We start from the raw sequence: 18,073 nt of genomic DNA, 5'->3' as shown, positions 1-18,073 counted from the left end.
CAGTTTCTTAAACGATAAGGGAATAAGGGGTTATGGAGAGCGGGCAGGGAACTGGACCCGAGTCCATGATCGGATCAGTCATGGTCGTATTAAATGGCGGAGCAGGTTCGAGGGGCCGTATGGCCTACTCCTGCTCCTATTTCTTAAACCACATGACCTCTAGATTCTGATTTTGATATTTAGGGATCATTAAAATCAGTTTATACTGATTTCCACCAATAAATTCACAGGTCTTTTTATGGGAGGTACATCAATGGCTCACCATCACCAACAACTTGCATTTATATAGTGCCTTTAACGTAGTAAAACATCCCAAGGTGCTTCACAGGAACGTTATCAAACAAAATGTGACACCGAGCCACATAAGGAGAAATTAGGACAGATGACGACAAGCTTGGTCAAGGAGGTAGGTTTTATGCAGCACCTTAAAGGAGGAGAGAGGTAGAAAGGTGGAGAGGTTTACATAGAAACAGAAAAACATAGAAGCAGGAGTAGGCCATTCGGCCCTTTGAGCCTGCACTACCATTGAATATGATCATGGCTGATCATTTTTGCAACTTCAGTACCCCATTCCTGCTTTCTCTCCATACCCCTTGATCCCTTTAGCATTAGGGCCACATCCAACTCCCTTTTGAATATATCTAATGAACTGGCCTCAACAACTTTCTGTGGTAGAGAATTCCACAGGCTCACAATTAACTGAGTGAAGAAGTTTCTCCTCATCTCGGTCCTAAATGGCTTACCCCTTATCCTTAGACTGTGAACCCTGGTTCTGGACTTCCCCAACATCGGGAACATTCTTCCTGCATCTAACCTGTCCAATCCCATCAGAATTTTATATGTTTCAATGAGATCCCCTCTCATTCTTATAAATTCCAGTGAATATAAGTCTAGTTGATCCAGTCTTTCTTCATATGTCAGTCCTGCCATCCCGGGAATCAATCTGGTGAACCTTCGCTGCACTCCCTCAATAGCAAGAATGTTCTTCCTCAGATTAGGAGACCAAAACTGCACACAATACTCAAGGTGTGGTCTCACCAAGGCCCTGTACAACTGCAGTAAGATCTCCCTGCTCCTATACTCAAATCCCCTCGCTATGAAGGCCAGCATGCCATTTGCTTTCTTTACTGCCTGCTGTACCTACATGCCTACCTTCAATGACTGATGTACCATGACACTCAGGTCTCGTTGCACCTCCCCTTTTATTAATCTGTCACCATTCAGATAATAATCTGCCTTCCTGTTTTTGCCACCAAAGTGGATAACCTCACATTTATCCACATTATCCTGCATCTGCCATGCATTTTCCCATTCACCTAACCTGTCCAAGTCACCCTGCAGGCTCTTAGCATCCTCCTCACAGCTCACACCGCCACCCAGCTTAGTGTCATCTGCAAACTTGGAGATATTACATTCAACTCCTTCGTCTAAACCATTAGTGTATATTGTAAATAGCTGGGGTCCCAGCACTGAACCCTGCGGCACCCCACTAGTCACCGCCTGCCATTCTGAAAAGGACCTGTTTATTCTTACTCTTTGCTTCCTGTCTGCCAACCGGTTCTCTAACCACATCAATACATTACCCCCAATACCATGTGCCTTAATTTTGCACACTTATGTCTTGTGTGGGACCTTGTCAAAAGCCTTTTGAAAGTCCAAATACACCAGATCCACTGGTTCTCCTTTATCCACTCTACTAGTTACATCCTCAAGAAACTCTAGAAGATTTGTCAAGCATGATTTCCCTTTCATAAATCCATGCTGACTTGGACCGATCCTGTCACTGCTTTTGAAATGCACTACTATTACATCTTTAATAATTGATTCCAGTATTTTCCCCACCACCGATGTCAGGCAAATTCCCTGTTTTCGCTCTCTCTCTCTCTCCTTTTTTAAAAAGTGGGGTTACATTAGCTACCCTCCAATCCATAGGAACTGAACCAGAGTACATGGAAGGTTGGAAAATGACCACCAATGCACCTACTATTTCTAGGGCCACTTCCTTAAGTACTCTGGGATGCAGACTATCAGGCCCTGGGGATTTATCGGCCTTCAGTTCCTTCAATTTCCCGAACACTATTTCCTGACTAATAAGGATTTCCCTCAGTTTCCCCTTCTCGCTAGACCCTCGGTCCCCTAGTATTTTCGGGAGGTTATTCGTGTCTTCCTTAGTGAAGACAGAACCAAAGTATTTGTTCAATTGGTCTGCCATTTCCTTGTTCCCCATTATGAATTCCCCTGATTCTGACTGCAAGGGACCTACATTTGTCTTCACTAACCTTTTTCTCTTCACATATCTATAGAAGCTTTGGCAGTCAGTTTTTATGTTCCTTGCAAGCTTACTCTCATACTCTATTTTCCCCCTTCTAATTAATCCCTTAGTCCTCCTCTGCTGAATTCTAAATTTCTCCCAGTCCTCAGGTTTGCTGCTTTTTCTGGCCAATTTATATGCCTCTTCCTTGGATTTAACACTTTCCCTAATTTCTCGTTAGCCACGGTTGAGCCATCTTCCCTTTTTTATTCTTACGCCACACATGGATGTACAATTGTTGTAGTTCATCCATGTGATCTTGAAATGTCTGCCATTGCCTATCCACCGTCAACTCTTTAAGCATCATTCTCCAGTCTATCCTAGCCAATTCACATCTCATACCATCGAAGTTTCCTTTCTTTAAGTTCAGGACCTTAGTCTCTGAATTAACTGTGTCACTCTCCATCTTAATGAAGAATTCTACCATATTATGGTCACTCTTACCAAAGGGGCCCCGCAACACCAGATTGCTAATTAATCCTCTCTCGTTACACAAGACCCAGTCTAGGATGTACCTGCTCTCTAGTTGGTGCCTTGACATATTGGTCTAGAAAACCATCCCTTAAACACTCCAGGAAATCCTCCTCCACAGTACTGCTACCAGTTTGGTTAGCCCAATCTATATGTAGATTAAAGTCACCCATGATAACTGCTGTACATTTATTGCACGCGTCCCTAATTTCCTGTTTGATGCCATCCCCAACCTCCCTACTACTGTTTGGTGGTCTGTACACAACTCCCACTAATGTTTTCTGCCCTTTTGTGTTTTGCAGCTCTACCCATATAGATTCCACATCATCCACGCTAATATCCTTCCTTACTATTGCATTAATCTCCTCTTTAACCAGTAACGCTACCCCACCTCCTTTTCCTTCCTGTTTGTCCTTCCTGAATATTGAATACCCCTGGATGTTGAGTTCCCAGCCTTGGTTACCTTGGAGCCATGTCTCCATAATCCCAATTACATCATATCTGTTAACAGCTATCTGCACAGTGAATTCATCCACCTTATTACGAATGCTCCTCGCATTGAGACTCAGAGCCTTTAGGCTTGTTTTTTTAACATTCTTTGTCCTTTTAGAATTACGTTCTAATGTGGCCCTTTTTGAGGGAATTCCAGAGATATGGGTGTTGGCAGCTGAAAGCATGGCCGCCATGGGTGGCGTGATTAAAATTCGGAATGCGCAAGGGGCCAGAATAGGAGGAGGGCAGAGATCATGGAGGGTTGTATGGCTGGAGGAGGCTACAGAAATATGGCTGGGCACGGCCAGGGAGGGATCTGAAAACAAGGATGAGGATTTTTTTTTTAAACGGACTGGGAGCCAATGTAGGTCAGCGAGCACAGGGTGATAGGTGAACGGGACTTGGTGCAAGTTAGGCAGCAGAGTTTTGGGTGAGCTTAAGTTTATATCGGGTAGAAGATGGGAAGTCGGCAAGGAGAGCATTAGAGTAGTTAAGTCTAGAGGTAGCAAAGATATGGATGAAGGTTTCAGCAGCAAATTAGCTGAGTGGAGTCGGGCAATGTTACAGAGGTGGAAGTCTTCGTCATGGAGCAGATATGTGGTCGGAGCTTATCTCGGAGTCAAGTACGACGCCAAGATTATGAATGGTTTTGTTCAGCCTCAGTTGCCAAGGAGAGGGATGAAGTCGGTGGTTAGAGAATGGAGTTTGTGGCAGGGACCGAAGACATTGGCTTCAGTCTCCCCAATATTTACTTGAAGTAAATTTTTGCTCATCCAGTACACGCAGTGTGACAAATCAAAGTGGAGGGGTCGAGAAAGACGGTGATGAGGTAGAGCTGGGTGTCATCAGCGTACATTGCAGGTAATGCTCTGGCTATGACTGGATAGATAAGAATGGAACACAGTCCCACTCAGTTGGAAGATGGAGGAGAGGCATTGGAGGGGGATTGTTTGATCAACCATATCTAAGGCTGCAGACAGGTCGAGAAGGATGAGGAGGAATAGTTTACCACAGTCACATAGGATGCCATTTGTGACTTTGATAAGAGCTGTTTCGGTACTGTGGCAGGGGCGGAAAACTGATTAGAGGGATTCAAACATGAGGTGGCGGGAAAGATGGGCATGGATTTGGGAAGTGACAACACAGTCAAGGACTTTGGAAAGGAAAGGGAGGTTGGAGATGGGCCAGTAATTTGTAAGGACAGAGGGGTCAAGGGTGTTTTTTTTTAGAAGAGGGGTGATGACGGCAGATTTGAAATGGAGGGGAACAGTAACTGAGGAGAGGGAACCATTAACAATATCAGCTAACATGGAAGCCAGGAAGGGACGTTGGATGGAAAGCAGTTTGGTAGATATAGGTTTGAGGGAGCAGGAGGTGGGTCTCATGGACAAAATGAACTCAGAGAGAGAGCAGAATGGGAGATAGGCGAGAAACTACTGAAAGACACGAGTTCAGGGCTAGGGTCGTGGGAAATAGTAGGAGAAGTTTAGCCCGGTTGGCTAGAGGAAGGGCGGGATGCGGCAGAGGCAGCTGAACAATGGTCTCAATCTTTGTGACAAGGAGCTGAAACATAATCGCTGCACTTTTAAAATAAAAATTGAGATTGTGAAAATATAAACAAATCATTCAAATATGAATTACCCAAGTTAAAAGGCATAAGCTCTAATCTGAAATCATTCTCAAGTAAAATAGTGACTATTACAAACATGGCACGACTGTCCCTCGTGTACTAAATAAAAAAATCTTTTGTAAATTATTATCTTGCTTTTGAATAATCAGGAGCATTTGCTGCCTCAAATAACTGGAAAACAGAAGTAATGACTTAATTAAAATGTCTTTGTTCAACTATATACAGAAGGAAGCCTGCAGAAACAGGACTGATTATGTCTATTGAAGAGTGATCTGTAGCATAACATGTGACCTAAGAACATACAAACATAAGAAATAGGAGCAGGAGTAGACCAAATATGGCCCCTCGAACCTGTTCCGCCATTTAATACGATCAAGACTGATCCGATCATGGACTCAGGTCCACTTCCCTGCCCGCTCCCCATAACCCCTTATCGGTTAAGAAACTGTCTTAAGAAACTCTGTCTTAAATTTATTCAATGACCTAGCTTCCACAGCTCTCTGAGGCAGCAAATTCCACAGATTTACAACCCTCTGAGAGAAGAAATTCCTCCTCATCTCAGTTTTAAATGGGTAGCCCCTTATTCTAAGATTATGCCCCCTAGTTCTAGTCTCCCCTATTAGTGGAAACATCCACCTTGTTAAGCCCCCTCATAATCTTATACGTTTCGATAAGATCACTTCTCATTCTTCTGAATTCCAATGAGTAGAGGCCCAACCTACTCAACCTTTCCTCATAAGTCAATCCCTTCATCTCCAGAATCAACCTAGTGAACCTTCTCTGAACTGCCTCCAAAGCAAGTATATTCTTTCGGAAATATGGAAACCAAAACTGCACGCAGTATTCCAGGTGTGGCCAGGTCTCGCGGTACTTCAGCACTTTGCAATCTTTCTCCATTTAAATAATAACTTGCTCCTTGATTTTTTTCTGACAAAGTGCATGACTTCACACTTTCTAACGTTATACTCCATCTGCCAAATTGTTGCCCACTCACTCAGCCTGTCTTTGTCCTTTTGCAGATTTTTTGTGTCCTCCTCACACATTGCTTTTCCTCCCATCTTTGTATCGGCAGCAAACTTGGCTACGTCCCTTCTTCCAAGTTGTTAATATAGATTTTAAATAGTTGGGGTCCCAGCACTGGGTTACATTGACTGATAACTTCCTGTTCTTTTATCTCGATTATCTGCTTCTGCTTGTACATAACTGTGTCTCGAATTATTTCAAATCTGATTATGAAATTTGAGTCAGTCTGCCCTGGATAAGAGTTGTGGTGGAGTCTAGGTGGACTCCTTTGCTCCCCCCAATGCAATTTGGGAAAAGGATTCCCTTTTCTCCACACCCAAATAGAATTGCCATGGGAGGAAAAGGTATGTTTCTATGTTTCTAAGGCAAACAAACTTTGTGACATTGGTTAGAGTGTTCTCTTCCGATTGAGTGTACAATAATCTTTTGACTCCGTCATAAACCACAGAACTGCTAAATTCTCGTGCAAATGACAGCATCTCCCAGTGAGACTACTCTGTTGACATGATGTCAATTCCCTCCAAATCAATGTTATATAATAAACATGTAACTTTTCATTCTTCAGATATTGATATATAAGTAAATATATTTCATTTAGAGGACCCTACATATTAAAGCTTTTTATATGATTGTTTTACTTTAAGTCTAAACCTGACTACAAGACTTATAACTGAGACTTATAACTGTAGTATTTGTTATAATTTTTATAAATTAAGATTTTTATTAAATTATCAGCATATAGGAGAGGTGAATGATGTGGTTCACAATTAACCAGCAGAATGATAGGACCACATGCAAAAGTTTTATTTTATATTAATAAAAGTCTAACACATTTTGTTTTAAATCACACAGCTGTGCATTGCTGGGAACATACAATGACATAATTTATCTCCACATATCTGGTATAAATGTAAATTTAGGCAGGAGAGAATTACACATTTGTATATTGGTCCAAGTTTATCATGGGCCTATATATGCATGAGGCCCATACAGCTGCAACTCATCAACACCTAATATGTTCTTTAACCTTTTATTTTCATCAATGGTTGACTGAATAGGTGAGGAGTTTTTAGCAATTAAAACACTGAATGTGTGATGTCACAAGGTGTTAATGGATGTCCGATAGAGGATTAACACAAAAAAAATTATGAAATCTGACTTACGAACAGGTTTTCAGAAAGCACAATGGGATAAAAATATACAAATATATTACAATATTTTAAATGCCATATAAAAGCAGGATTTTTTAATTTTCTTTAGTGAAAGCAGTTCACTCTGATTTAGAGATATAATTTTTAAATATACTATATAATAATGCAACAGAATAATACAAAAATAAAGTTTGATTGACTATATATGTAAGTTGAAACTGTAAATCTTATATTGGATATTGTATGTGAACATGAATAACACACATTTCCACATTTTCAAGACATTTTAATAATAGTTTGTTTAAGTTTTAATTACTATGTTAATTAAACATGCAAAAGGTTTATGCTATCTGCAGACCATTAATTATATTTTTTATTGTTGAAACAGCAAGATCTGCCTTTCCCCACTTATCTTAATGATGACACATGATACAGCTGGCTGAGCCTCTCTGGTTTGTGGATTACTGTGTCTTTAATAATTTCAAATAAACAGTGAAAAAAATAACAGGTTAAAAACTTAACCTCAGAGCATGTAATAAAAAATATAAGTTTGATGTTGGCTTTTGTGGTGATTTCTAAAATTATTTTAATAAAGAGTAAAATAGATTTAGAGGGAGCAGCAGCTGTTGTGATGATGATCCCTAAAGATGATGGGGACAGATGGAAAACGAGAGAGATAAACTGGGTCCACACATAGGCAATAAATGCAGTGGTGTTAGTTTTGCTTGTTATTTCTATTTTGCCACTTTTAAATTCTCTTCCACTATTTTTCCTGCCTTCAGGCCTTAGCTGCTATATCACTTGACCAGCAGAAAGAAAGACAGATCCACAGGCAAAAGTATTTTTTTAACCCTGATAGAACACCACTAATTGTGCTGTCAAACATGTTTTCTATCACCAAAATGCAGTAATGTTGCTTCAGTTGACTTTCCTTTCTTTACATCTACCTTACAGTCACCCGTCTCTATGAAGTGTACAGCCTGCGTGCCAATACACACAGCAGGCAATGCACAAGTGAGTTGATTAACTTTACCTTTTGTTTTCCAACTCTTGAGCTGGGTGGTAGAGTTTCAAGTACACCATATAAGCAGAATTCATTATCATTCTTTCTGGGTAAGACTCAATTTTACGCGATCATTTGAATCCAAGTAAATATAAAGTGATACATTTTTATGCTCGTAACTAAAAATATACACACATATATATTAGATTTATGGAACCTCAGATAGGCAAGTACACAGATTATATACTTAGAATCGGTACATGTTTTGTATTTGGCAATAGGTTACACATTGAGGTACAAGAGTTTTATTTTCAAGAAATTAGGGGCACTGACTTTGGACAATCGTTGAAAACGGAATACGAATAACAAATCACTGTTGATATTTATAATGTATATACATCAACACGAAATGTACTGTCAACTTAATTCTCTGTCAATAAAGTGAGAGCCTCTGGCTTTGCAATGAAAAAATCAATGAGTAGTTTTTAGCTTTTTCTACGAGCTACAAAACAACAGACATTTGAATGTGAAGGATGCCGCATTTCAAGTGCATACCGTGTAAAATGCACATTATAAACAAAAACGAATTACTTTTGCATTTAGTTTAAATAAAACATTGTTAATAAATTGGATCAGCAGAGATTTTTAAACTATTGATAACAAATCGATTTAGTCTTAAAAAGATACCCCAATTAATTTAGAGAGTTTATCAACACAGAAATCAAGCAGATTCAACTCCTGTTTATGTCTGGTCAAGTACTTTTACTTAGATTAGATGTATTATAAAAACAAATATTTACCAAAAATTATTTTCTTAGTTAAGCTTTAGATTTAGATTCCAGGTTTGTTTATGTTTTTATGTCAAATGTGCTGCTGAACGACGACACTGGGGACATCAGATGCATTGTGGCACATTGTTGTTTCGCGGGGTTGTTGACAGGTTTAAGTCTTTTGTTTGAAAACGTATGGAAACAACAACAATTTTAATATGGATTTATGGCAATTAAAACAAATTCTTTACGATGTTACCATTGTAAAGAATTTTAGGCAATTTCCTGAAAATGAAAACTTCTAATTATCCACTTTACATTTGTAAACAAATGTTTATTTATAAATGTTAAACCGTAAACGATGATAACAACACAGCACCAAATTCGATTATCGCTTTTTATGCAAATACACGATGAAAATAGACTTACCGCTCGCCTCTCCCCTCCGCCCCCCCCCAAAAAAAAATATTGTATTCCTAATTATCACATCCAGAAAAGAATTGATTGAACTTTGTAACATAAAAAACATTACCAGAGGCTGCTGTCAGTAAACCCGCTCTTCAAAATGGAGGCACGGCGGCAAGGGCTCGCACTTACCCGGGAACAGGCGAGGGGCCCGGGGCTCTCGGGGGGGGCAGCGGGAGGGAGGCCGGCCTGTCAGAGCCGCACATGGTGATGCTCGGCCCGAGCGGCCATTCTCGCCGTCTTCACTCGCCCGGTGGAGCTCAGGCGGATCTGCGCCAAATCCATCTTGTGTGCTCATAGGAGAAAAGTAGATGTGATCATCTCCCAAGATTTATTTATTTATTGTTGTTGCTTGCTGTCCTTGACCAAAAGGTGTCCCTTGTGTTGGTTTTTTTATTTGAGGTTGTCCCCCCCCCCCCCCCCTCACTGGCTGCCCACGGCCTGATGCGGCTCGTGCTACCCTGGCTCCGCCGTTGCTACGATACCAGCTCGAGTCCGTCTCAATTGCTGGAGGAGGTGAATGATTGCCTTTTAAACTCTGCTCTTCATTACCAAACCCCCGCGCTTTCTCTCGCTATCTGCACATTAAAACCTCGTGCTCCACCGCCTGAAAAACAGTGCTTTTTGTACAGAATTAACCAGCCAGGTAGGGAAATCGCTCACACCATTTCTGATTCAGCAGTTTCCAAAAGAAACGCTGCCTAGGCAGATCTGAGGGTCCCACAAAAAACACGCTATCGTATATATTGATGGAAAATTGTCCAATAGCTGAACAGGAACTTCATGAAACGAAATGTACAGCTGAGTTTGCACTGGGACAGTAAATGGCAATATCTTTGGGAAATGGAAAACAACATTTGTTAGAAAACCCTAATTCCTACTCCACCCCTTCACTGAATCAAAGCCATGCTTACCTTAGATCTTTCATAGCATATGTTCTTATACCCGCCCATAGATCTTACAAATATATATATACATATACAGCTGCTGCCACGGGCTTTTTGTGTGCAGTGTTCAGGAATATGCTCATTATCTTCTCATTGAATTAAAAAACCATAATCAGCAAACTGAATGAACCCAAATGCATTAAATCCTTCTCATCGGTTTATTCCATCGATGTCATCAGCGCCGAATTTGCACTTTTACTTTCACCATCGTCTGAGCTTCCCGGTGGGAAATCGTTACCTTATCCAAGAAAAATCCCTGTTGTCAAATCATTGTTAATCATTTTGGTTCAAATGTCTTTCTGCAACATCTGCTAAAAAAGCTTCGAACACCTAAACACAATAGAAAGATCATTTAGAAACTGGGCTTTTGAGCATCTCATAACTTACAAGGAAGCTCATCAAAGCTTTTAGCCTATAATTAATTCACTTTGCCTTGACAATTATTTGAAAAGTTCCTAATTTTATATTCTCTAATTCCAGAGTTTATTTTATTACTGAAGCCTAACTATCAATTCATTACTTCTTATTGTTTTATTTTAAAACTCATCATTCCAGAACTTACTTCACAAGGCCTGCCAATAATATGTAGTGGAAAATGCAGTTGGCTTAGGTTACCCATCCCTTCAACAGCGAACACGCAAACACGGAGAGTCAGATTTTTAAAGAAAATATATATGTTTTGTTATTATTTATATTTGGGATGTGCAGAGCGATGTTGGCAAAGCTAGATTTCTTCCCCATCCTTAGTTATCCTGACAAAGTGGTCCTGGATCTTGTCTTTGAACTTCTGCAGTCCTCGTACTGACGGTATTCCCACAATGGTGTTAAGTAGGAAATTTCAGGATTTTGACCCAGCACGGATGAATGAACAATAGCATATATCCAAATAAGAATGGTGGGTAACTTGGAAGGGAACTTGAAACAGGCAGTGTTCGCATGATCTTGTTGCTCTTGTCTTTTTTGATGGTAGAGGTTGTGGGGCTGTTTAATATTTTATCTGAAAAATGGCACTTTCGACAATGTAGCATTCCCTCAGGGCTGCACTGAAGTGTCAGACTAGATTATGTGCTCAGGTGTTGTAGCGTGGCTTTAATCCATTGCCCTTCTGACTCAGAGGCAAGAGTTCTACCACGGAGCCAAGGCTGACAGCCTGTTGTAACTAGCAGGTGGAGAAGGAGAAGTCATTGTACATTCACGTCAGACAGGTGAGAGGACGGTAAACCTCAATTTCGTCCCCTTTTCCATCGGTATCCTGCCTGATTTTGGACAGTATCGGAAAGGAAAGTTCACCACCTAGGATTCTTTGATTCATTTAAATAAGGAAATTCATAATATGTCACAGTTTTTATTACATTTGGTCATTTGTCTCTATTAATTCCCTTTATGATCATTTCTACTCCACTGGAACTTGTTTAAAAAGATACAGCACCCTCAACGTGGTAAGAATGGCAGAAAATGGCCAATTTAAACCATTTCTAACTTATAAGTGTAATAAAATCACAGAGCTTTGTGCGTTGTGCCTGCTCAATAAAATCTGAACTATCCGGAATCTGAGTCATATTCGTGCTGTTTTCATAATTTAGTGCTCACTAACCTTGTTGCTTTTGGTGTTCTTGTTGAGATAATTAATAGTCAAGCTCTCAAAACTCAAACATGGCTCAGCTGCTGTAGACAAAGCCTGACCTAGAATAAGCTTTTGAGCTTCCTGTAGGTATTTGAGAATTGAATGGCTATAAAGTGAAATCCCACTTTTGTAAATAAACACTGAAGGTTCTTTTTTCTTTTTAACAGGAGTGCTTAAAATCTGTATTAAAGTACAAGTGTAATGCATCAATGGTAGTTAGTGAGGCACTGAGAAATTTATGTGAGGAGAGAGAGAGAAAACAGGGAATTATAGACCGGTCAGCCTGACATTGGTAGTGGGTAAAATGATGGAATCAATTATTAAGGATGTCATAGCAGCGCATTTGGAAAGAGGTGACATGATAGGTCCAAGTCAGCATGGATTTGTGAAAGGGAAATCATGCTTGACAAATCTTCTGGAATTTTTTGAGGATGTTTCCAGTAGAGTGGACAAGAGAGAACCAGTTGATGTGGTGTATTTGGACTTTCAGAAGGCTTTCGACAAGGTCCCACACAAGAGATTAATGTACAAAGTTAAAGCACATGGGATTGGGGGTAGTGTACTGACGTGGATTGAGAACTGGTTGGCAGACAGGAAGCAAAGAGTAGGAGTAAATGGGTACTTTTCAGAATGGCAGGCAGTGACTAGTGGGGTACCGCAAGGTTCTGTGCTGGGGCCCCAGCTGTTTACATTGCACATTAATGATTTAGACGAGGGGATTAAATGTAGTATCTCCAAATTTGCGGGTGGCAGTGTGAGCTGCGAGGAGGATGCTATGAGGCTGCAGAGTGACTTGGATAGGTTAGGTGAGTGGGCAAATGCATGGCAGATGAAGTATAATGTGGATAAATGTGAGGTTATCCACTTTGGTGGTAAAAACAGAGAGACAGACTATTATTTGAATGGTGACAGATTAGGAAAACGGGAGGTGCAATGAGACCTGGGTGTCATAGTACATCAGTCATTGAAGGTTGGCATGCAGGTACAGCAGGCGGTTAAGAAAGCAAATGGCATGTTGGCCTTCATAGCGAGGGGATTTGAGTACAGGGGCAGGGAGGTGTTACTACAGTTGTACAGCGCCTTAGTGAGGCCACATCTGGAGTATTGTGTACAGTTTTGGTCTCCTAACTTGAGGTAGGACATTCTTGCTATTGAGGGAGTGCAGCGAAGGTTCACCAGACTGATTCCCGGGATGGCGGGACTGACATATCAAGAAAGACTGGATCAACTGGGCTTGTATTCACTGGAGTTCAGAAGAATGAGAGGGGATCTCATAGAAACGTTTAAAATTCTGACTGGTTTAGACAGGTTAGATGCAGGAAGAATGTTCCCAATGTTGGGGAAGTCCAGAACCAGGGGTCACAGTCTAAGGATAAGGGGTAAGCCATTTAGGACCAAGATGAGGAGAAACTTCTTCTCCCAGAGAGTGGTGAACCTGTGGAATTCTCTACCACAGAAAGTTGTTGAGGCCAATTCACTAAATATATTCAAAAAGGAGTTAGATGTCGTCCTTACTACTAGGGGGATCAAGGGGTATGGCGAGAAAGCAGGAATGGGGTACTGAAGTTGCATGTTCAGCCATGAACTCATTGAATGGCGGTGCAGGCTCGAAGGGCCGAATGGCCGACTTCTGCACCTATTTTCTATGTTTCTATGTTTCTATTAGGGATCTCAAAGACCATGATCAGACTACAGTTCCCAGCATTTTTGTCAGACATAAATGCTGAATGATTTTAAATGGTAGATGATAGTAAAGTTCATAATTAAACAGAAATACTACTATAATTTTTAGTGATGGAACATATTAATAACTAGACATAATTAATTAAGTTAATTAGAAAATACATTTCTGAATCATTCAAAATCTTTAAATTCTTTTTGTATTGAAGTTGAAAATATAATTGTCGTGCTTTAGTGGGGCATGTATAAACAATTATGATATTTAAACCTAATTCACATGGTCATTTTTTTTCACAGGCTACACAGATTCCATGTATCAGCAAAGTCTAATAAATGTGAACAATATTGAGAGTCTGTGCTGGGAATTTGATTGCAGTATGTTTTCAGTAGGAGCAGCAGCAGTTTGACTTCAGGTGAACAATTTGTACACAACACAATGACATTATTAAACAGCGGCAGAGAATAATTGAAGGTTTCTATAATTTCATTTCCCATTGTTCAGCAATAAATCCACTTCTGTTCAATATGGTGTTGATGGGTATTTTGTGAAATATATTTTATATTGAAAAATGTAAAAGGAACTGTTGCTATTAGTCACTTTTCTTTATCTCATGCCAGAGATAAAGCTATTATCAATTTACTTTTGCTTTGATGGTGATATCCAAATTTAAACATTATGGCATTTTACATAAAGAAAGTCATGAGTTTGTCAATGAAATCTTGCAGAAAACAGGGACTGTGTTTTGCTGATATGTTCACTTATATACTTAAATTTTTAAAAATTCAAAGGGGACAAAAATGCCCCTTTCTATAACCCCATTAGCACCTCTGGGGGGTGTTAATGGGTCGCAACGAGGTTATCGCCCGGGGGAAGGAGTAGATAGCGCCTCCGGGGAAATCGCCTTGGAGGTTTGGGGGGCATTGTGTTGTTAGTGCCGCGCTTTGCAATCTACGTCCCGGGCTGGCGAACACACGGCAATGCTGACCCCATTGCGCTTCATGGGAGAAATTGCCCCGCGGCTTGACCAGGCCGCCATCCTGCAGCCCAGCACTTCGTTATGGGTACCAGGCTGTTGGCCCCGTCGGTGGGATCCCTGGTGGCCCAGTGGCAGACGCCAAAGGGATTGCAGAGCACGCACAGGCCCTCCCCTTTAATTGAAGGAAAAGGGTGTTCTGCTGCATCAGCACTATGTGGAGCATCCACGTAGCACTGATGTTGCCGGCGGGGCGCTGGGCTCCGGAGCACGCCGCTGGACTCAGTGCCGCACTACTGTCCTGGGAACTCCTCCCCATGGACACAGAGTGTCTCCGATAGTGCTACACCTCTGTTGAGGGGTGGAAGGGCCGAATTCCACGCCGGGGGCAGAACTTCTCGGCCGGGCAATAAATGTCCCGGAAGTTTACCGCCTCCAAACGGGGCGTGGGTCAATTTCACCCCCTAAGAATCGAAATGAACACTTTCCCAGGAATTGTCCATAATGAATATATCAACTTTAATGTATTTTATTTTAATTAAGTCATAGGAACATAGGAATTGCTAGACAAAAAAGACCAAGGTCTATCTAGTTTGCCTTCTACCATCCTGGCAGTCGCATGATACAATGATAATGGAATGGTTGACTAATTATACCAATCAGTCTCTATCAATTAGTCTACAACAGACCCAGACATGACACAAGGAAATCCCCAGTGGTGGAGAGCTTTGGCAACTATAGGTCCAAAGTTACCTTTTCCTCCAAAGCATGCGACACTTACCACATATCATGTCTCAAATTACTCATATACTGTATACCAAAATTTTCTGAAAGAAATCTATCTAATTTGCATTTGAATGAATCAATACTATCCGCCTCTACCATTTGCCTAAGAGCCTGTTCCATAGATTGACCACTTGCTCACTGAAATATTGTTTCCGCAGATTAGTTTTGAATTTACTCCAATTCCACTGCAGGCTGTGCCCTCTGGCTCTACTGTTCTGGACAAGGTGAAGTTGATTGTCATGCTCTACAATTCTAATTGCTTTAGAATCTTAAAAATAGCAATCATATCACATTTAAACTTTTTCTTTTCCAGTGAGAACTTGCCCAATCACTCCCAATAATCCATTCCCTCCATTCCCTCAATCATCTGGTTGCTGTTTTCTATATCTTTTCAATATATGCAGTATCCTTTTTGTACTGTGGCGACCAGAACTTCGCACAGTATTCTATGTGTGGTTGCACCAATGATTTATAAAGTGGCAGGATTACCGCACTATTTCGGGTCAATATTGACTTTTATACATTCCAACATCTGATTTTCTTAACTCACTGCCACCGAGCATTACAGCAATAGCTTTAATTTCTTGACAATCGAGACCCCAGATTTCTTTCACTTTCCATGCACTTTATTTTCTTTCAACAACAACAACTTGTATTTATATGGCGCCTTTAACGCAGTGAAACATTCCAAGGCACTCTACAGGTGCATTATGTGATAAAAGTTTGACACCGAGTCACATAAATAGAAATGAGCTCAGATGACCAAAAGCTTGGTCAAAGAGGTATGTTTTAAGGAGCATCTTGAAGCAGGAAAGAGAGGTAGGGAGGCACAGACATTTCTTCAGGGAGTTCCAGAGCTTGGGGCCTAGGCAACAGAAGGTATGGCCACCAATGGTTGAGTGATTATAATCAGGAATGCTCAGGAGGGCAGAATTAGACGAGCACAGACATCTCCGGGGGTTTGTGAGGCTCTAGGAGGTTACAGAGATAGGGAGGGGTAAGGCCATGGAGGGATTTGAAAATAACGATGAGAATTTTGAAATCGAGGCATTGCTTAACTGGAAGCCAATGTAGGTCAGCAAGCTCAGGGATGATGGGTGAGAGGGATTTGGTGCGCGTTAGGACAAGGGCAGCCGAGTTTTGGATCACCTCTAGTTTACGCAGGGTAGAAAGTGGTAGACCAGCCAGATGTGTGTTGGAATAGTCAAGTCTAGAGGTAACAAAGGCATGAATGAGGGCTTCAGCAACGGATGAGCTCAATGTTACGGATATGTGGTTGAAAGCTCATTTCAGGGTCAAATATGACACCAAGTTTGCGAACAGTCTGGTTCAGCCTCAGACAGGAGTTGGGGAGAGGGATGGAGTCAGTGGCTAGGGAACGGAGTTTGTGGCAGGGACCGATAACAATGGCTTCGGTCTGCCCAATATTCAATTAGAGAAAATATTTGCTCATCCAGAACTGGATGTTGGACGAGCAGTCTGACAATTTAGAGACCGTGGAGGGGTCGAGATATTGCTGGGTGTCATCAGCGTAGAAACATAGAAACATAGAAAATAGGTGCAGGAGTAGGCCATTCGGCCCTTCTAGCCTGCACCGCCATTCAATGAGTTCATGGCTGAACATTCAACTTCAGTACCCCATTCCTGCTTTCTCGCCATACCCCTTGATCCCCCTAGTAGTAAGGACCTCATCTAACTCCTTTTTGAATATATTTAGTGAATTGGCCTCAACAACTTTCTGTGGTAGAGAATTCCACAGGTTCACCATTCTCTGGGTGAAGAAGTTCCTCCGCATCTCGGTCCTAAATGGCTTACCCCTTATCCTTACACTGTGACCCCTGGTTCTGGACTTCCCCAACATTGGGAACATTCTTCCTGCATCTAACCTGTCTAACCCCGTCAGAATTTTAAATGTTTCTATGAGGTCCCCTCTCATTCTTCTGAACTCCAGTGAATACAAGCCCAGTTGATCCAGTCTTTCTTGATAGGTCAGTCCCGCCATCCCGGGAATCAGTCTGGTGAACCTTCGCTGCACTCCCTCAATAGCCAGAATGTCCTTCCTCAGGTTAGGAGACCAAAACTGTACACAATACTCCAGGTGTGGTCTCACCAATGCCCTGTACAACTGTAGCAACACCTCCCTGCCCCTGTACTCAAATCCCCTTGCTATGAAGGCCAACATGCCATTTGCTTTCTTAACCGCCTGCTGCACCTGCATGCCAACCTTCAATGACTGATGTACCACGACACCCAGGTCTCTTTGCACCTCCCCTTTTCCTAATCTGTCACCATTCAGATAATAGTCTGTCTCTCTGTTTTTACCACCAAAGTGGATAACCTCACATTTATCCACATTATACTTCATCTGCCATGCATTTGCCCACTCACATAACCTATCCAAGTCGCTCTGCAGCCTCACAGCATCCTCCTCGCAGCTCACACTGCCACCCAACTTAGTGTCATCCGCAAATTTGGAGATACTACATTTAATCCCCTCATCTAAATCATTAATGTACAGTGTAAACAGCTGGGGCCCCAGCACAGAACCTTGCGGTACCCCACTAGTCACTGCCTGCCATTCTGAAAAGTACCCATTTACTCCTACTCTTTGCTTCCTGTCTGACAACCAGTTCTCAATCCATGTCAGCACACTACCCCCAATCCCATGTGCTCTAACTTTGCACATCAATCTCTTGTGTGGGACCTTGTCGAACGCCTTCTGAAAGTCCAAATATACCACATCAAC

At 41.5% G+C, this 18,073-nt stretch overlaps 1 protein-coding gene across 1 annotated transcript in view; it reads right to left on the bottom strand.

Annotated features, from left to right (window-relative positions):
- The window catches only part of LOC139259541 (transmembrane protein 200A-like), a 60,643-nt gene extending 50,917 nt beyond the window's left edge, over positions 1–9,726 (bottom strand). Inside the window, exon 1 of the mRNA XM_070875030.1 lies at positions 9,449–9,726. The gene's annotated coding sequence lies outside the window, so the exon portion shown is untranslated. The remainder of the gene's footprint in view (positions 1–9,448) is intronic.
- Between the last annotated feature and the right edge of the window lie 8,347 nt (positions 9,727–18,073).

The sequence above is a fragment of the Pristiophorus japonicus genome, chromosome 1 (genome assembly GCF_044704955.1).
Source record: "Pristiophorus japonicus isolate sPriJap1 chromosome 1, sPriJap1.hap1, whole genome shotgun sequence".
NCBI lineage: Eukaryota > Metazoa > Chordata > Chondrichthyes > Pristiophoridae > Pristiophorus > Pristiophorus japonicus.
Note: the sequence above shows the minus strand (reverse complement) of the source record. Positions and strands in the feature narration are given on the sequence as shown.